Genomic DNA, 20,667 nt, shown 5'->3' on the forward strand with positions numbered 1-20,667 from the left:
TGCTGAGCTGTGGGGCTGGGGATGTCGGGGTTTGATCCCGCAAAGGGCTGGATGACCACGGTAGGAGCCAAACCCTTGGATCCTGGTGCTGTGCACTGGAGTTCAGCAGTGCTCAGTGTAACAGAGGAGTTACACAGCAGCTTTGTGACTGGGATCCTAACAAAGGCAGAGGTTGCCTTGGGGATTGGAAGAAAATAAGGGGGAGTCTTGTAGTTCAAGCCCTGATGTGGGTGTCAGGAAACCTGGCTCAGTTTCCAGTCCTCCTTCAGAGTCCTTGATTTTGATCAGTTGCTCACTGCCCTCATTTCGCATTTGTTACATGTGAATGGAAATCATTTCTCCTTTCAGCCAACTCTTAGGATTACAGGATCTGAAAATAAAGACTGTGTCATCTGTACAGAATATCAAGATCAACAGGCTTTTGCCTGTCTTAGCTGAGATTTTGAGATGTTACTGTACCAGATCCCATTTCTCTGATTTATGTCTCATGTGACCACTTTTGTTTATAAAGATGCCCATCATTCCCCGTTATATGCTTCTCTCATCATTACGGCAGGAATTTAACCATGAGGGCAAACAAATAACTTGGTGGCTGTGAGAACAAAAGCCCCAATTAATGAAAATTCATTTTCAAGTGGCAAAAGCCATTCATTATACCCATATAGCAATTATTATGAAGTTAGTGAATCCAGGATTTCATTACTACTATTAAGAAGACAAGCCTTTTATGCTGTTATAGTCTGAGGTCTTCAGGAACACTAATTAGGGCTTTTCAACCCTGGAAGGAAGGAGGATCAGCTCATGTTCACTGGGAAGGGAGTAGGGAGGTGAGTCTCTTGTCTGTGTGACAGTGAGGAGTCTGTGATGACATCTGAGTTAGATGAGGTGAAGGTGAGCTGAGGCCACCTCACCCTAATTCTGCTTCCCCAGCTGCGAGGAGCCAGCAGAGCTGAGAGGAGGAGTAACTTGGGGGAAGGAATGTACTATCCAAACTGAGGGAAGGTGTGGGAGTTTGAGTGAGACGTGGAGGAGCAGGAAAAAAAAGAAGGTGATCCTGGGATTTAGACAGTGAGCTGCGCCTTTCATGCTGCCACAGTGGTCTTGTATGAGGTGAGATGCTTTTATTGTCCTTATGTTTTTCTGTTTCTGGGTACTGAGCTTCATCTGATTGCTTCTGAGCTTAATACTCCAACCTGTGTACATGAACAATTATGTAAAACACAAAGTACTTTGCAATATCGTGCTCTGTACATGCAGTATTTTTTGACTTGTGGTGATGTCATCCTCTCCTTTCCCTGCTCAAGAGAGCATTCCATCTGCTTACACCACAGAGGAAACAGAGCCACAAAAAATTCGTGTGGAATTAGGGTGATGGGTCAGGGAGAAAAGAGATTATGAGAGTTTGACAGATGGTTGTATCATGGGCATATAAGAACATACACAACCTAATTCCCATGCTTTGTGTATTACACTATAAAATAGAACAGGTGGTTATGGACTGTTCACACAGGCAGGGGATTTGAAATATACTTGTGGGAAGTTAGTTTTTAGGGGCTTTTTAATGATATAGGTGTATTTTATATAATATGTATGTTATATTAAAAAAACCCCAAAACCAAAAATGAGGGAGAGAAACTTTTTATACTGGCAAGGTCTAATACATAGTAGTGACAGGACAAGAGGCAATTATTTTAAACTGAAAGACAGGGGGTTTAGATTAGATATTGGTAAGAAATTCCTTCCTGTGAGGGGAGGTGAGGCCCTGGCACAGGTTGCCCAGAGAAGCTGTGGCTGCCCCTGAATCCCTGGAAGTGTCCAAGGCCAGGTTGGACAGGGCCTGGAGCAACCTGGGGTAGTGGAAGGTGTCCCTATCCATGGGAGGGGGTTGGAACAAGATGGGCTTTAAGGTCCTTTCTAACCCAAACCATTCCAGATTCTGTACAAATGTGTGTATATTAACAAGATATGTTTTTCTTTTGGAAAATAACAGAGATAAAAACATATATATGTATAAAGTAATGCATGCCTGGTGAGCTGGGCCTCGGACTATGAAATCTAGTTCTCCCATGCTGCAGACCGACTGAGTGCAAACAGGCATTGCCAGCTCCTGCTGCCTCTTGTAGGTAAGACTGAAACACCAAGTGATAGCAGGTCACAGTCAGGGACCTACAAATTGCCAAGGTGTGCCAGGAGAGACTCACTCAGTGAGGGTGTCACCTGTGTAAGTGTTATCACAGCCTTGTGCAGCCAATTCACATAATCCTGCTCCTGGATTTATCAAACTCCACCTGAAAGTGCCCGAGTGATGGGAAAAGGAGTCTGCAGGCCTGACACTGCTGGCCTGACAGGTCACACCCTGATAAAGCAGCTGTGTACTCCCCAAAAGGCTGTTAAATGCATTAGTCATTAGGTATTTAATTACCTCTTTTCACCTGGACTGAGCTGACCTCTAATGACCAATATTTGTGCTCACAACAGCAGGGATGAATTGAAACAGGCCCTGAGAAAGTCTAAGGACAAGCGATTTCTTGCCTAAGGTCATGCAGGAAGGCTGCGGCAGAAACCCCAGCCATAAACCCAAAGTCATTCCTGGCTGCTGGAGTCACACTGCAGTGGCCGTGCTCCCGTACCAGGCTGCATTCACGGGGACAAGTGAAAGGGAGGAAATCCTTTCACAGGCCTAGGAACTGGGAGCTCCATCCCCTGCCCCTGGAGATGGTGGAAAGACTCATTGTCTTCTGTGAACTTGGCGTGGAGCTGCTGCGAGGCTCTCCCGCGGAGCACGTGGGGAAAATGCAGGCTGGAAAATACCCTGAGATAATGGGAAGAAGGAGAGGGGAGAAGTGCTACTGCCTGGGTGGAGAACAGCCCTTTCTGATCATCTAACAGCTGCCTCTGGGCCATCACAGCTACACAGTCCTGATACACAACAAAGGGATCCACATGGAAACCCCAACTCAGAACTTGTGTGTGGAGACCCTTTCAGCATGGGAAAAATGAAGAATGTCCAAGACGACATTCCAGAAATTTAAGTATATAGCTGCTACTAAACTGAAAAGACCGGGTTACTCTCTCCTCATTAGTTGCTTGAGCCAGATGGCAGAAAGAAGGATATTATTAAGAAAAATAAGGTTTATTAGGGAAGGGGCAAGAAAACCTGAATAGAAAACAGATTGCTTCAAGGCACTTGAATTCTCTGCCCATTTTTGCTGTCAAAATCAGCTAAGGTTTTGTTGACAAACTAAGAAAAGCTTAGGAAACCAAACAAAAAATAAACCCTGATAACCAGCAAGCTCCCCAAAGACCCTGTGCGCCTCAGGAAGGGGAATTCCAGTGAAAATCACCGCATTTCCAAACTGTTGGTTAGTGTTAATCTTCTGGAGCTGTTTTTAAACAAGGTCTGTGGCAGCTTATGTAGCCAGCTGAGCAGATGATGTGAATAAAAGAAATGAGCCACAGATCAAAAAAAAGTCTACAGGGTTTGACTTTTAATTTTACCTCACCGTCTTTCACCCAGATGTGGTTGTGGGTAGGTATCAGCCAAGAAATTGCAGGTGGCATGGTTATCTTGCTATTTACTGAACGATGATGCTGCTACCAGCTATTCAATAATAGGAAATGACTAATGATGTGGTGGAAATTATGAACCAGGATTAATAAAACTTGAAAAGGAACAGTCTGGTCTGTTTGATCCTCTGAAGAGGAAGTCTGTCTGTGTACAAGTCTTTTCCCTGAGGTGGTGTTCTTATTAGTCTGATCTGAGTATGGAGCAAAGGGAACTGAGTTTGGAAGTGGCTTAAAGAGAAGACAGTAAAAGAGGACATGAAGTATTGTTGAAAAACATCCCTGGGTGACAGGCTCCTTTCTAATGCTGCCTTGCAGGAGGGTGGGGGCAAGTCACAGGAAGGCAGCTCCAGTCTGCGCGTCGCTCGCAAGTGAAAAGGAATTTCTTGGAGAGCTGCATTTGACTCGGGTCCGATTTTGCTGTTCCCTCTCCTGCCAAATCCTCCTTGAGTCATTTTGCTTGATGAGGGACTACAGTCCCAGGCTAATTCCAGTGCTGTGAGCAGTCTGGTGAACAGGAGGTGCCACTTGCCAAGTGCCGTGGCAGTGCCATGAGTAATTTCTTGGTGGAGAGCTGGAGGGCTTTCACAGGGCTGGTACAGGTGCTGTGATTTGAAAGCAAAAAGGTGCTCTTAAAAATCAGGCCCAGGAAAGAGAAGCGGAGTAGATTCCTGAACTGATCCTAATGGAAGAAGTTTTGGGATATATATCCTAGAATGAGTGCATAGGTCTTGGAGAACTTGAGTTTTTCTGAGTAAAACCACCACCAGCTGAGATGGCACCAAGATGAAAATATGTTTGATGTGGCAAGACTGGCGTCTAGGGCATGTGGTGGGCTCCAGGTTGTTACCATAGGGGTGGGGAAATCGGCCTCCCCTAAGTTCCCTTCCATTTCCAAGAGAAGAGACTTGGGGTTTCTTATTTTCAAGGCAGGTTTTCTATTTCTTAGGTTCCTTGATGTATCAAATTCCCATGACTGCTTTGGTGAGCCACTGATCTCTTCTGCTCTTCTTGAGGCAGGTCAAAGTTGTAGGTACAGTGAAGTTCACTCAGTAGGGAACTGAGTAATGATACTGAGTGGCCTGTAATGTTGGATAATGTGTGAAGGAAATGTCCCAGAATAGAAGATGCTGTGTCATTGGCTGAGATTGCAGAAATGTGAGTTCAGTAGGGTCCTGTCAGGTCCAATATTTCCACCAAAAAATGCTGCCAGTATTTGACAATCTTGAATATTTGTGTCCAGCACTAGTGCCTTGCTTTAGGCCTTCTTGGCTTTGCCACTGTTTGAACCTCTCATGCTCTCAGGCACATGGTGGGAATCTTTGGTTGTCCCCTGCAGGCCCAGGAGCTGAGCTCCATAATCCTTGCAGGTCCCTTCCAGCTCAGCATATTCTGTCATTCTATGATAGTCTTCGAGTTCACCAAATTTATTAAGTTCCTGTCAATCTTTTGGATCCACTCTAGTTGCAGTTAAAGCTTCAGAGTGTCTGGCTCCAGCCTCATCTGGTCCATCAATCCAGATGGAGCTGTCAGCATGTGGTGTTTGCAGCTCAGGCCTTACAGTGGAACAAACATTTGGTTTCATTTCAGTCAGTGAGGACGAGTCACCCCTCAGATTTTGGTGTTCAGAGTTTGCTGCTCAGGCCAATGGACAGTCAGTAACTGGTGTGTGAGTTGGAGCCCCAGAGACGGTACTGGGGTAGTTTGTGAGAGGCTCTACTCCTCTCCTCTCTCATTTCTTCTGTTGTCTCTGGTTCTTTCCCCTTTGCCAGCTTTCTTTTTCTCACTCCTCCTCTGGCTTCCTCTTAGTCTTTCAAATAATTTATGTTTTAAAGTGAAACTCAGCTATGCAACTGGTTTTATATTTATAAATTGTATTGGGCTGACCCTCTCCTTACCTCAGAGCTGGTATTTTTAAAAGCCCCGTTATTTCCCACTGTTTCAGAAGGTTAAAAGTCCAATCTCATTACAAATGCCGTGCATATGTTGTTGTTTAGTGTTATATCAGTGCATTACCTCAAACTGCACAGCCAATCCTAACCCTGGTAAACTGTGTCTCACGTCATCACACGGGTGGGATGGAGGCACTGATGGTCTTTAAAGACATTAAATCCTTCTCCCTGCTTTGTAATATCTCAGGATCTTCCTTTTGTCCTTTTGGTAGCATCAAGCATTTTCCTTCTCTGCTTGGGCAATACAAAGAAACAATCAGGACTTGAAATCCCATAATCAGCTTTGATCATGCTGCTTTGGGGAAAGCAAGGGCAGATGACTTTGCCTTGGTGGAATGTTCCTCCCTGTGAATGCTTTTGAAGTTCTTTTTCCTATTATTTCCCTCTTGATTTAAAACCAACCTACTAGATTTTTGTTACTGTTGTCTTATTCTTAAGTTGTGGCTCTTTTTATTAGTTCTTTTTGCCTAAGGGTTTTCTTGACACCAAGTTCTTTATCTGCTATGGTGAACAGAAACCTGCCTAATGCTTGATCAAATTAAATTTGCGGTGTCACCTGCACCTTCTTCTTATTTTTGAGTTCTCAATACGGAACCTTTAGTATCAAAAGTCTTTGCTTGTGTTTGGAATGGACAAGGTTCTGTCATGGTTAAGTAACAATTGTATGAAGGTCAGCATATTCAGAATATCCTATAACTGGCCCCCAGAAATCCTTGATTGTAGGGAGCATATTGTGACTTAGTTTAAGCCAGGAGGAATGAATGCAATGCCCTGACCCATTGCTGTTGATATTTGTCTACAGGAGATTCAAGCCCAAAAATGTCCACACTGAGTGAATATTACCCCAAAATGTAGTGATGAAGGTGAGTCTCTCACATACACCCTTCGCACCAATTTTGTCTGTGGTAATAATACCTTTGTGTTTCTGCTTCACCCGAAAAAGCAGCCTCAGCTCAGCAGTGGTTCCCTTTCTTTGTTCCCTCAGAAAGTGCCCACTCTCTGCAGAAACAGATGCTCAAGCGATTTGTTTTTCTTCTTTTTGCCCTAAGCTAGATGAATATAATGTTCTCTGGAGTTGTAAAAGACTGTTTTTGTATCTCACAGTCACGTTTCAGTATCAGCAAATATTTTAGATATGAGTTAAGAGAGGTACCCCACTGACAGAAGAAGGCTGGCGGAGCTTGTAGTATCACATCGTAAATTCCCTCTTCTGCTATGAAAATGTAATAAAATATGTGGCATGGCAGATTTACAATGACAATGCTGCTGCTGTGTTAAGGCAACTATTTTATCCCTTTGTTTTAAACCGCAGTTTTTACTGTACTACACACAATGAGCCTTTCCTCTGTGCAACAATGCCTACAAGCCCCACATTAAGTCAAATATGATCTCATGGCAACTCTTCACCAACTCGTTACACCATTATCTCTGTGCTGCTAATAAATTGTAGGAGGGAAAGTTTATATGCAAATGTTTTATTTCAGCTGTAGTTATACTTGGCTTATTGTGAGCCTGGTAGTGCCCCCACCCACTGACATCATCCTTTGAAAAGTTCTGTTCAATAGCTTTTTTACAGCCTTAGTGCAAAGTTATATTGCCAAGCCTGACCACACACATGTGGTGGGCTTCCCAGCTACCTGTGGCCTGACCCTGCAGGTGATGCAGGTGGGCAGGGTCCTGCTTGCCAGGGCACCTGTAGTAACTCAGGTGGGGTTTTGCTTCTCACTGCCTTTTCTTGGTTTCGGGTTCTGGCCTCAAAACGGCCAGTTGTGATTGCAACCTTTTATTAATCAAATTTGAGGTTCCTTCCATCCCCTGCTGTTAGGTTGTCATTGAGATGCATGGAAATTAACTTTCTTTTAAAATTTCCGACTCTTGTCAATATAATAAAATGCATTTCCTTTATTTCCTTTTAAGGAAATTGCCTAACTATTAAGGAGATAACCAACAATTTTTATGATTAACTTTAATCTTCTTATATGTGTTTATGTGAATGCCTCAGTACAATGGCAAGGATAAAATTTAGGAGGTTTATGCCTCCCTGCTTCCCAAAAACACAGGGCAATAAGCTGATCTCGTGGCTCTTGCTTTTACTGTTGTCTCTAGGTATTTTTGTTTCATTGTCCAAATTGTACTTATAAAATTGTACAACTGCTTCCTCTCTGTGTTTGCAGCTCTGATAGGCTGTACTGGGAACATCCAGATAACTCCCAAAGACTAGAAGATTGCTAAAGCCAAGCAAACCTTATCTTACTGCTTTTCTACTCTGTCAATGGGAAGGCTGATGACTGAAAGAACAGGAAAGGAGTCTGCAGGTACTAACCTCAGAGGCTGTGATCATGGTAGTCCTTAAATAAAGAACATGCTGAGTATTCATGAGAAGAGAACAGGGGAGGAAGCAGCAGCTGGAAGAGCGAATAAAAATTAGCTACACAGATTGGCATTTTCAAAATTTCTTATCAGATTAGAAATATGTGTTGACAGACTTGTGATTGTTCATCATTCATACCTATTTGGGAACCTCACCACAAGGGCTGAAGGGGATCAGCTTGGATAGGTGGAAGAACAACATAAAACCTGACATTCACTTGCCTGGTAAGGAGAGCTTTCCACCCAGGAGCACAGACTTTCCTCAGTGGTTGCAGCATTTGCTGTGTCACTGAACCCATCTGCTGCACAACTGTCAGGATCGTGGCACTTCAAACACACAGGGGCAGAAATACCAGTCCTTTGACATGTACTTACTCAGCAGATGGAAAGTCACAGAACCAAAAGACATCAGGAACCAGAAGCCCTGGGTCTGGAGAATACAAAAGTATTGCAACTACAAATGCTTCTGAATCTTAGCTGGTTTCTTCCTAATACTTAAGAGACCAATGGAAAGAAGTAGCTACAGCAATGTGTTCAAAGGTCAGGAAAAGCCTGGCTCTATGTTTGAAGCAATTCATAGAAGAACAGCAATGAAAATCAAAGGAAGAAGTGAAATGGTTTCCACTTTTACTCCAGGTCACCAGGAGAGGCTCAACCAAGCAGTGATTTAACATTAACGCATATCAGCGCATATGGACGATTCCAATCAAGCCAGGAACTGTTTTTTCTATGGCCATAAGGAAAGTTAACTATTGTAACCCAAGTCATCTGACATTTTTTTCCCAAGGAGCAGAATTTCCTTTCTTCTTCTGGAGAAGTTTTCGTTTTGCAAGGGAGTGTGTTTACGATAGATTCCCACATCAGAAATGGTGACATCAGTGATTCCTTTTGCAATTTCCCATCAGTACCCTGGGGACAGGGCTGGCCTTCCTTTGGCAGTGTGTGCTGAAATCTGGGGACAGCAGGTGCAGTAACACACCAAGTGCAAGTGCTTTCACCAGGCTTTAAAGTCAGGGAAAGGAAAGGAGTTACCTCAACGCACAGCCTGTTCCAGGGTCTGCATGGCCTTAATTTCATGAAGCTCAGTGACAATGTTGTAGTCCAGCAGTGACAGAAAGCAAGGAGTCTGTTGCAATAGCCATTGTAATGGAAGGAATCTTCATATTCAATCCCAAACTAAGCAGAAACTAAGGTATTTTTAAGTGTGCAGCCTGCAAGTCATTCCTGTGGTTGCAAAGAGAAGATGTGTGGATTCGCTGGCTGGGTGCAAATTCTCTCATCCCCCACTCCTTAGTGCTCCTTCTTTCTTTTCAGGTCCTGGGGACAAGCTGGGGCTGCCAGATTAACCCCTTCCCAGACTTTGGGCTCTGCAGCCCCAGGAGGTCTAATCCTCATCCTTTCTCTCCCTTGAGGCAGGAGATGGAAAGAATCCGTGTTGTTCCAAGATCTGCATGTGTTTGCAGTGCTGGAAGCTCTGTGTAACTCCCTATGCTGGTGAACCTGCTACAGGTGGCCTGGGCACGTGGGCTGTCTGTAGTTTAATTTCTAAGGGTATGAGTTGTCTGGCAAGTGAAAAGTTGGCTTTTCACTAAGTTACACTAAATATTACTCTTATCTTCTTTTTCTTTTTCTTTCCTGCATGTGCGGGGGATGTCCCTGTCAGGATAAGACACACTTCACATGATGCCTGGAGATTTAAAAACACCGTGAAGAGAGATTGGGCTTTCTTAGGATTTAATGAACAACTTGTTGAGGTCATTTGGCTCTCCATGATTTAGCAAACTGATAAGTGATTAAGGATAGTTTTCCAGTTAGCTTGCTGCTACCCTTTAAAGTGTCTGATGAACATCAGCAGTTGAGCTGATTGATAACTAATCATCTAGTTTGGCACTGCTAATTGCTTGTTTAGCCATCAAGCTCCCTGTTTGTTAGATTTTCAGGTGGCCATCAGAAACAGCTTTCTGATCACTCGGTCATGACTTAGATGTAGTGAGATCAATCAGCTGTTAATGAAGTATTTTCAAACCCAATCTGTAGAAAGTCATTTACATTCCCAAGCAAGGACTAGAATTTCAGTGAGCTTTAGACTATTATATGACTTTCCCATGGAGACACCCCTCACCAGAGGGGCTTTAAAGGTTTGTTACCAAGATGGTTGGAGCTAATCCTGATGAGATTGCCCGGGTGGAAAGCATGTGTGTGTATTTCAGTATCCCCACATACCATGTGTTTCTCTTCTGTGCAGTCAGGAAGCAGATTTGTCCTCCTGCCATGTATATTCATCAGGTGTTATCTGACCTCGGGTCCTACTTAAGGAAACATCTAACTGAAGTTGATGGAAGACTTGCCCAAGTAATGACATCATTAACAGGACTTGTGATAAAAGTGGAGTGTCACCCACAGTGATTGCACAGAGCATTGTATGATAGCTGGGATGTCTGTAAAATCTGTACAAAATTAACTACAGCTGCACAATAGGTGATTAAACTAGTTTTCTCATGCTGTAACTCAGCCCTCTTTAATACTAATTTAAGAATTCTTTCTTTTATAGGACTGTAATATGCATGAGCCCATTCCTTTCCACCCTCCCTATTACTCTACAGCAATGCCTTATTTAATACCCTGCTCTTATTTTTATTGCTTCTAGCAGTCAATCTCCTCTCCTCGGCCTCTGTCCTGGGTAGCTTAGCCAAGAAATGGGGAACTTCTTGGTGGGGAAAGTGATGGAAAAGGAACAGAACCACTCCAGACTTGTTGAACTAGTCCCACAGCAGAAGTAGCTTTCCCAGAGAAAGATTGGCACAGGCAGTTTCCCTTCTGTATGATTTTTCTTCGCACCTCTTAACCTGCTTATGTGGAGTCCATGTAGAACAGGATTATGTCACTTCTTTAGTCTCCTCAGGGCCTTTTGTGGGATAAGAGGAAATTCCTACCAAGGCTTTGTGATGCTGGTCTGTAACTTTTGCAAAACCTGGGAAATTTGAGGGATGAGGTCAAGTGCCCTTTGATCTGGTAACCCCTTCAGAAGCTCTTCCTGAAAGAGAGGAGAAATTGTTAGATCTACTTTAGGTAAAATCCTGATGTAGTTCATCTCAAGTGAACTGGCCATGCTGGATGAGAGCTCAGGATCTGTTTCTTATAGAGTGAGAAATGTCCTATAAAAAGGGACCATAAACAAAGCAAGTTTTCAAAGAAATTGGATGCAGTGCATCAACATTGCCAGTGCTTAACATCAAAAGCTCATGAATTTGTCACCACAAGAACAAAACCAGAGCATTTTGGGTTCTCTTCCCATCAGTGAATAGTCTGATGTCCCTGGGAGTGGTTCTCAATTGTGATCTGAGGAATACAAGCTGGAGAATTTCACTGTGTGATTCCTGAGTCGAGCTCAAAAGCCCTGCAGACCACCTACTGCCTAACAGGACCATTTCATTCAAGATGTTATTCCACCTTGAATTAAAGACTTCAAATTAGAAAGATCTTAATATATCCCAAAGTTAATTGATGCATTGGTTGACTGTAGGCAGGTACTCAAAGGTAAAATCTACCTTTTGCTTTTTAACCTTTGGGATTAATCTTTTAAGATTTTCTTCATGACTGTAAGGATTAGAGACCTCTTTTAATTTTTAATGAGCTTGAAATTTTTATATAATAACAAGCTGGTGGGACATGGGACTTTGAACAACATATTTAATAATAGAAGACAGCAGTAAAATGGTTGGAACGGTGGATACGGCCGGGTTACCTCATCTTTCCAGGAGCAGAAGGTAATAAGTGAGTTATATTGTTTTTACTAGCAAATGACTGAAGATATTTTTCTGGAAAATAAATTCAGCCCCATCAAAGAGACTCCTATCTAGTGAAATGAAACAGATTTAAAATAGATTTATCCATTAAAACATTGAGCTAAGCTTCCCTTGGTCCCTACTGAGCAGAAGACGCCTGTCCCATCCACCTCTAATCTGAGAAGCTCATCGTGTCTCCCAGACCTATTTGCAGCGAGACACTTGTGGGAGATGAAACCTTGGCATGGGAGGTTGCTTGTCTCCGAGGGCTGTTGGAAGAGGAGCAGAATTCCTTGTCTGCCTCAATCCACCCACGCAAACAGGAAGGAGGCCGTGCCAGATGATAAGTCCAACTTACCATCCAGAGTAAGTGATGCCAGAGAGGATTGTTTTCATTTCCATGGGATTTCTAATTAAGGGACATGCTTTAACTGTGTTTTCAATGGCTGAACATCCAAATGAGTTTGATATGAGCAATTTGTCTGGCAGGATAGATAAATTCATACCAAAGCTAAAGGATTTTCCGTTTAAAATGGGTACACATCCTTAGCTGCGAATCGGATCAAACATTCCTGTAACTAAAGAATCCCCTTTATGTAACAACTGCTTCTTAACCTTCATTCTTTGCACTTTTAATGATCAAAGTCTCTCCTGATTTGTCCCCAGTCATTGCCTGTGCCAAGTGCTTGTTTTTTTCAGAACTCTCAGTCTTGTTCCAGTTTGATGAATGAAGGGAAATGTCTATTCCCATTTCTCCTGTCCCACCCAGCCCTAATGAGCAGTAGCATTGTCTGACTGACTCCTGGGGGAATTTGCCACCTGCACAGTGGATGGGCTGGGCTGTTGCAGCTAGATTTCTTCTGATCTTTGTTTTCTAGAGATGTGATCCACTGTCTTGAGAACAGGTAGAGAGGGAAGGTGCTGGTGTCTCTCTGTCATGGGAAGATCAGTGCAGCATGATTAGGCCACTGGGTGCCGTGTGTTTCATAGAATCATAGAGTCCCAGACTGGTTCGGGTTGAAAAGAACCTTAAAGAGCATCCAGTTCTACCCCCTGCCATGGGCAGGGACCCCTTCCACTACCCCAGGTTGCTCCAAGCCCCGTCCAACCTGGCCTGGAACACTTCCAGGGATCCAGGGGCAGCCGCAGCTTCTCTGGGCACCCTGTGCCAGGGCCTCACCACCCTCACAGCCAAGAATTCCTTCCTAACATCTAATCTAAACCTACTCTTGGACAGCTTGAAGCCATTCCCCCTTGTCCCCCTGTCACTCCATGCTCTTGTAAATAGTTTCTGTAGTAGTTTCTGGAATACTGGAAATCCATCCAGTTGAGAAAGGTATTGCTTTGGCTGGGGACATGCTGCCTTTTATCGTGTTCACAGAAATAGATCAAAGACACCCATGGCCAGCAGAGGTGATGTGGGCAAACATTAAGTGGGTTTGTTCCTTTAGGAGTCCTAGTTTGAAACTCTCTTGATAACTTTGCCAGGTTCAGCTAGAAAGGCTCTGACATTTAGTGCTGGTTAATGAGAACTTTGAGCTTTGAAGGTTACAGGATTGCATGTTCTCCCTTCCCCCCCATCATCACATGGCACCATTCAAAATATGTCTGAGCAGAGAATACAGTTATTTTTGGTACTGGCCCAGAAACTTATCAGGTGAAGTGCAATTAATGAATCAAGTGCCTTAAAATATCTGCCCAGAAGCAGCAGGTACTCTTTTGGTGACTGAGTACAGGAATTTCATTCAGAAGAACAGCAAAAAGCTTTTCTTACATCATTTCTTCACAGTGTATTTATCCTGCTGCTTCCAGGGATGTTGTATTTTTGCTGTACCAATACAAATCTGTCTTACCTTGGCAAATCACAAGAGGGGAAGATCTGAGTCTGTGTGTGCGCAGTGGGGAATCAGCTGAAATCTTGATGGGGTTTGCCTGCTCCAAACATAACCACAGTCCAGAGTGCTAGGAGGGGGATGCACAGAATCATGGAATATCCTGAGCTGGAAGGGGACCCACCAGGATCATTCAGTACAGCTCCTGGCCCTGCACAGACACCCCAACAATCCCACCCTGGGCATCCCTGGCAGCATTGTCCAAATGCTCCTGCAGCTCTGGCAGCCTTGGGGCTGTGACCATTGCCTGGGGAGCCTGGGCAGTGCCCAACCACCCTCTGGGGGAAGAACCTTCTCCTAATATCTAATATTTCTAATATCTTAGCTGGCTACTGCTGTAGCACATGATAATATTTGGATGAGGAGAGTTTACACATGTGGGAAGTCCCTTCTGGAAGAAGCCTCTCCTGACTTAGCCTGGGAACCGCAATTGAGAGATGCTATCATAAAAAAACACAGCCTTTATCTCCCAGTGGGAAATCTTCCAACTTCCATTTTTTCTTAAACCTATCCCCCCTTTTGTAAAACACATATATTAAAAAAATTAAGAACTTCCCAACTGAAGTCACATTTCTAAATATGATTTTAAAATTCATGTACAGTTTTGGTGGTAAATGGGCAGAATTCCAATCAAGCTATCACCACTGCAATTAAAGTGATTTCCTGGCCCTGCACGGACACCCCAACAACCCCACCCTGGGCATCCCTGGCAGCGCTGTCCAAACGCTCCTGCAGCTCTGGCAGCCTCGGGGCCGTGCCCATTCCCTGGGGAGCCTGGGCAGGGCCCAGCACCCTCTGAGGGAAGAGCCTTGTCCTGAAATCCAAGCTAAACCTCCCCTGGCACAGCTCCAGCCATTCCCTCAGGTCCTGTCACCGATCACCAGAGAGCAGAGATCGGAGCTTCCCCTCCACTGTCCCTTGTGAGGAAGCTGCACCTACCATGAGGTTTCCCCTCAGATCTCCCCTCAGATGTAGGTTGGCTTTAGAGCTTGTTCCCTTTGTTCTCTTCTTTCCTGGGTCATCAAATGCCAGAAAATGTAGAGGAGGAATCTATGACTTAAATTCAGAGGAGACCAGGACTAGTGCAAGGACTGGGGAAAGGGAAGATGGGAGCAAGGAGTTTTCCAAGGTTATGCTTAAAGAAACAGCATGAGGAAACTGCACAGGACTTACAGAGGGATTGAAAATAATGAGTCAAGGGAAACTGAGAGTGGGTACAAGTAAAGGGATAGAGCCAGTTGTCTGGGAAAGGAGAGACAGAGCTTGAGACAGAAAATTGGGTGGGGTTAATAAAATCAGGAATGTATGGGACAGAAACAATCATCTGTGGTGATAGAGAAGAGGAGGAGGAAGCAGGGACAGTGAAACACTCTGTGTGGAGAGGGACATTTATTGGACAAGGAGTGGGGACTTGCTGGCCAGGCAAAAGGAGACAAAGTGTTATAAAGGGAAGTGTGGGTGTGAAAATGGGAACTCAAGGGCATTGACTCTGAGAGGAGACCAGCACTGGCATGAAAGCTACAGGTGGTTCTCAAACAAGATTGAACGGAGTCAGACTTTGGGACAACTGTGGGCAGATCCATGCCTATTTGTCCCCAGGCTGGAATGAGACCTAGAGCCAGGGGCACACCATCCCACCATATCTGAGTTCCTCTCCACCTCTGCTATCCATAAAGAGCATGCCTAATGCCAGTGTGAAAAAATATGGACTGAGCATAGAAAGAAGGTGTGTTCATCATGGCCTGTGCTCTGGGAGCTTAAGGCAGGGGCCTAAGTTTGACCTGTGCATTTTTGATAGTGTGGAATGATTGAATTTACAACTGTACTAACATCCTCTGAATGCAGTGTCAGGGAATAACACAGAGCAATGGGTTAATGGATTATGCTGTGCAGAAGGGAACAACTTTAGCAGATAAGTAATTAGAGATAACAAAGCTGGAGAGCACAGGGCTCATAGGTCGTGGCTGAAATACCCACATCTATTAGTAAAGCCAAGAGGCAAGGACTGTCTCTGTGCTCTTACTTGTTATAGTACAGATGTTTGATAATCCCAAAAGAGGTCAATGCTCCAGTGCTGGGCACTCAATACTGTTAGAGGAAGATGGTATTTGCATTAAGGAGCCTGCAGTTCAAATAGACAAGGCAGACAGAGTGGGAGAGGAGCAGGAGCACTGAGAGGTAAAGCAGGTGGCCACGGTTAGCAGCAGAGCTGATTCCTGAACTTCTGAATCCCAGTGCACTGGTGTGTCTGTTAAATTGTGCTGCTGTTTGTGTTCTTACTGAAGCCAAAAGGATGTCTGAGTAAATGCTCAAGGCTAAAAGCACTATGGGATTTCTGCCCTAGAAACCAGGATCCAAAATGGGCTGATTTTCCTTTAAAAGGAAAAAGCAAAGGGTCAGTTCCTATTCTGAATGGTCCTGCTGCCACACCAGCACACAGTGAGTGCTCTGTATAAGAAAAATCCCACTAAAATGGGACTACAGCCCTTAGTCCTGGAGGGAGATGCAGATGCACTGAAATCTGTTTATACTGGCTGGGAAATAAACGGGTTTTAGCATGTCCACAGCACCTAGAAATGGCCTCAACACTTTGCACAACAAATAAATTAAGTTGTTAATTACTTTTTCTGAGGATTTATATAATGCAGTGTAAGTCCTACACAAGGAAAGTTAGGGCAGCAAGAACAGAACCATGGAATCTCAGAGCAGTTTGTGTTAGAAGGGACCTTAAAGACCATCTCTTTCCAACCCCCTGCCATGGGCAGGGACACCTTCCACTAGACCACGCAGAAACTTTTATTGCAGAGCCCACGAAGGCAGAAACAGCAGGGAATACCCCAGCAGTCAAATTTCACACCAGGTTTAGCAGGAATTTATCTGAGTCATTTTGCATAGAAATCTCCACTCCTCTTCCCTCCCATCAAAAATAGCTGGACGTGTCCATACATTTCAAGATTTGATTCTAGGATGCTGGTCATTTAAAAATAATGAATGTTTAAAAATGAATTTAAGTGCTTAGTTGCCCCCCCATACAGTGATGTTTGACTGACAGCAATAAACCCATCAGAAGAAGCAAATCTGGGTAGTTATGTCACAACTGAAATGAGTATGATAATATATGTTCCAGTTGAGTTTATTTAGGACATCCTGCTGCTAAAATCAGTCCACAGAATGGTCAGATTTCATAAAGGTCACATCACTGATACTCAATGATACATTTATTTAAGATTTCCTCTTGGTTTACTGGTGTAAATGTATTGTTGATTTTTCACATACCAAGCACTGTTGTTTAGTCTCAAGGGAATTTTTGTTACGAATTTAACAACTGTGACATATTAAAAAGCACATTTAAGGAAGAAATTAAGCATTGTGAGGATGTGACCAAATGTTTCCATGGTGTTTTGCCAAAATGTCACTTAAATGCCCGGGCAATTTTCATTAGAGTTGCTCTTTCAGAACTCATCTTGCCCACCAACAAAGTAAATAAATCTTATTGACATCAGTAGCAGGCAGGCCTTCAATGCACTTACCAGAAAAATAATTTCCAAAGTTTTATTTTAATTTTGGAAGCTCCTATCAGCTCCTGGGTGATGCACAAGTCAGCTCTGTGTGTTGTGCCGTTGATGGGTGAGGAGGAAGTCGATGGCTCAGAGTGTGTCAGCAAATATGTTCAAATGAAATGCCTCATGTAGGCACCTTCGTCTCTAATTAACAACCGGCCCATAATGTCAGGAACTGATTTTCAGGAAGTTCTTTGTTCTTTGAGAGTCAGGCCCCAAAGTGGGCAATGAAAAATTGAGACCTGAAACATCGATGATTGCTTCAGGGAAACTCGAGCCTGATGTCAAAGCAAATTGTGAATGTGCACGTGCAAGTCTGGGAAATGCTGTCTGTGCGGGTTTTTCTATAATTCTTATTGCTTTTGTGAAGTTACCGAAGTGAGATGGGTGCAAGAAGCTGTTTCTCATGGATGATTTTCTATGAAGTTTTTTGGGAAAAGCTGGACTAGTGATAGAATTCATGCCTGGGAGATATATCCCCCAAATTAATCTGTGTTTTAAATTAAGTGTCTTAACCCAGAATAAGCTTTCTAGATCTGTTTTTCTATCTGTGGGAAAAACGCCACAGCCTAAAAGCTCCATATGTGATTTTCTCCTCCTTGAGGTCTCAGGGAAGAGAAACTCAGCTCCACGGAGGTGGGGTGAGCTGAGTTGCCACCTGAGCACCATCTTCTCATCGCCTTCCACCTGAGCACTATCTTCTCCTCTCCTTCCTCCAGCTGCCTGTTCCAGGGGTCACACTTGCTCTGATGCTCAGACCGGTGGCATGAGGAACAACGCAGGCTGTTTTCTGGTTAGGATGGCTTGAACCTGCAGGCTTAGCTCAGGCTGGGACTGATGGCCTTGGGCTGAGCTCCTGGGCAGGGGTGTGGAGGGAAACCCAGCGTAGGGGCCAGGAGTGCCCTCAGGGCCCTGACACAGAGTCACAATGCTGATGCAGATCTAGGGAGCAATTTGGGAAACAAAGTGCTGTTGTGGACCTTACACAGGTGACTCACTTTGAGATGGTTCAGATACTGAAGTGCAAACCAGCAGTGCTAAGGGAGCAGAGCTCGGTGACTTTCCTCTCCCACAAGCAGGACTGGGCACTCTCCCTCCTACAGCGGATTTTGTTCATTTAATTATCCCTCAAGGCTGTGATACTATACGTCCACAAATCTAATTTCTTTCCTTTTTTTTCTTGAAGCCATTAATTGTCTCTGTTGTAATTAAAAACCAAACGTGTAGGAAGCACATTCCTGAGAATTACTACTGCCAGAGCCGCTCCGTTTCTTCAGTTCTGCCCTGAGAAGAGCCTGCTCCTGCCACTTGCTGGAATGTGTTTATCAACCGCTGGATTCATATGGATCAGTTGTGGGGACACGTGCAGAGGACTGGGATGCCTGAGGGAGGGACAGCGAGGCAGCAGCTCCTTGGGACAGCTCAAGGGCACTCTTGTGATTTGGATGCACTTCTTTAGCTGTAACTCATTATGGGGACATTACCTTGCTTACCTTGGCAGCAGCTGTGACATTAAAATGTATAAGATGTTACCAAAGGAAGTACTTGGCAAAACTTTTTCTCTGCTTCCCCTGACAAACAACAAATTCTCTCAACAATGGTTGGTTCCGGCTGTGAGTCACTAATGTCTTTAGAAGGATGTGCTCTCCCTGCACGGGGCAGACCACAACCAGCTAAATTAAACCAAGACAGGGTAACCTTTGCGGTCAAGGGGCACAGTGGGGAATTCCCAGATGGTTTCCTGATATCTGTATATTATACATCACTGCTGGTCTTCGTGAGAGCTCTGTAGGAGCTCCCTGAATTTGGGCAGGACAGATTCTCCAGTGCTACAAATTGCTGTGGCCCTTTGGTATCTGTGCAGATAATCTGGTTTGTACCAGCTGAAAGCTCCTCTTTAGGAGTAGGCCCTGTTTTCAAATGTTAATGAAAAGGTGATTTGGATGGGATCCTGAGCAACCTGATCTGAGTGGCATCCCTCCCCACGGCAGGGGTTTGGAACTGGACAATCTTTAAGGTTCCTTCCAACCCAAACCAATCTATGGTGATTGTATGATTTAGTAATTTCTGGTAATTCTGGTAGTTTAAGTGAGGTATCTGATGTGGAATTCAAAGGGGAATTTGAGCACCCCGTGGTTATCTGGAGATAAAATTTAATCTTTGTATCTGATAAGCCATTTATGAAACTTTGATTTCCACTTTTGAGATAACCTAGTGCTCAGGAGCTTTTTATATATGGCCCAAGTTGTAGAATAAGTTCTTTATGCTACTTCCAAAGAGAAAATATGGTGAGGATGTGGGATCCTGATGGGTTCAGAACAATCCACAGGAAAAGTCTGCATCTTGGAGAAGTGAACCTTCATTCCTGGGTGATGCAGTAACAGCTTAGCTTGTACGGCTGATTATACAAAAATATTTATTTCAATGAAATTAATTCCAGCTCACTTTTAGTTCCTTCTTTTAGTATTTTTCCTTGTTCCTTCATTTGGCTGGTGATGAGGTGAGAGCTGCAGTGATGGCATGTAGAAATCCTCTTTGCAATAACATCACTCTAACAGTGCTCTAATGAGGAGCTCCATAAGGCTCTGCGAAGCCATAGGCACTGACCCACCAGCACTGGGATGTCGAAATCCAACTGGGAATGGCTTCACATCTGCCTGGTAAGGTAACAAAGCAATATTAACATTTTCATAAAATGTTCTGAAGTCAGTTTGGCTTGGCTGGCTGTGCAGATATTCAAGCCAAGGAGACTGTCCTGAGCGTGGTGTCAGCAGAGAAGCAATGCAGAGTAGTAAGTGAAGTTGCAGGATCTGAAGAGACATTTTAAACAGGCAGTTAAAGTGGCAGAGCTTTGAAAAATCCCTTGTTTTTCTATCTGTGCCTGCATCAAAAAGGTGTGAGAAAACCCTGCACACACCACTATACAGTGTAGGGACATCCTGATGTTTTCATCCTGATTCCCCCTAAGAAATTCATAGGAAGTTCAACCTTTATTTGATATTTTTCCTGAAGTTCACCTCAACTCTCCAATGTTTAGAGATAGTTGATGGTTGAGTACTGTGAGACAGTCACTGTGAGTGTTGAAAGAGGAGGTGAAGAGTGTACTTGACTGCAATGTGTGCATCACATAAAGGTACCAGTGGTGATTTTTAATCCAGCAGTGAAAGAAATATCATGAACTGATAGGTGGGAACCTGGCTAGGATTGTTTCTGAACAGCAAAATGTAAGCAAATAGCAACACTGAGTAATGAAGCATTGCTGCATTTTACTAAGGGATGCCTTGAATGCTTCATCACTGAAAGCCTAAATAGCTGTGCAGGGAGGATACTGTAATTCAGCCACAGTTTAGTGGGGTCAGTGGAGGAATTAGAGGTTGAAATCCTGTTGCCATTGAGACACAAGTTAATTAGAGTGGCTATAACCATCCCTTCAACGCTGATAGTTTTTACTCCACCTGGGCTTGCCAGACTGAGGCTGTCAGTGTCCTTGATAACTCTCTGTTTATGCCTGGACAGATTTTTATTTGCAGGCTAGTTTGGGAAT

The 20,667-nt window shown here is 44.0% G+C and overlaps 1 long non-coding RNA gene across 3 annotated transcripts in view; it reads left to right on the forward strand.

The window, feature by feature from the left end:
- LOC121674034 overlaps positions 1-20,667 on the forward strand; it is a 112,560-nt gene that overhangs the window by 58,587 nt on the left and 33,306 nt on the right. For all 3 annotated transcript variants that reach the window (XR_006019415.1, XR_006019416.1, XR_006019417.1), the window contains 2 exons: positions 6,319-6,379; positions 7,691-12,037. This is a non-coding gene — a long non-coding RNA (uncharacterized LOC121674034). The remainder of the gene's footprint in view (positions 1-6,318; positions 6,380-7,690; positions 12,038-20,667) is intronic.

Source organism: Corvus kubaryi, unplaced genomic scaffold (genome assembly GCF_017639235.1).
Source record: "Corvus kubaryi isolate FWS band 111438036 unplaced genomic scaffold, C.kubaryi_AGA036_p1.0 66, whole genome shotgun sequence".
Taxonomy (NCBI): domain Eukaryota; kingdom Metazoa; phylum Chordata; class Aves; order Passeriformes; family Corvidae; genus Corvus; species Corvus kubaryi.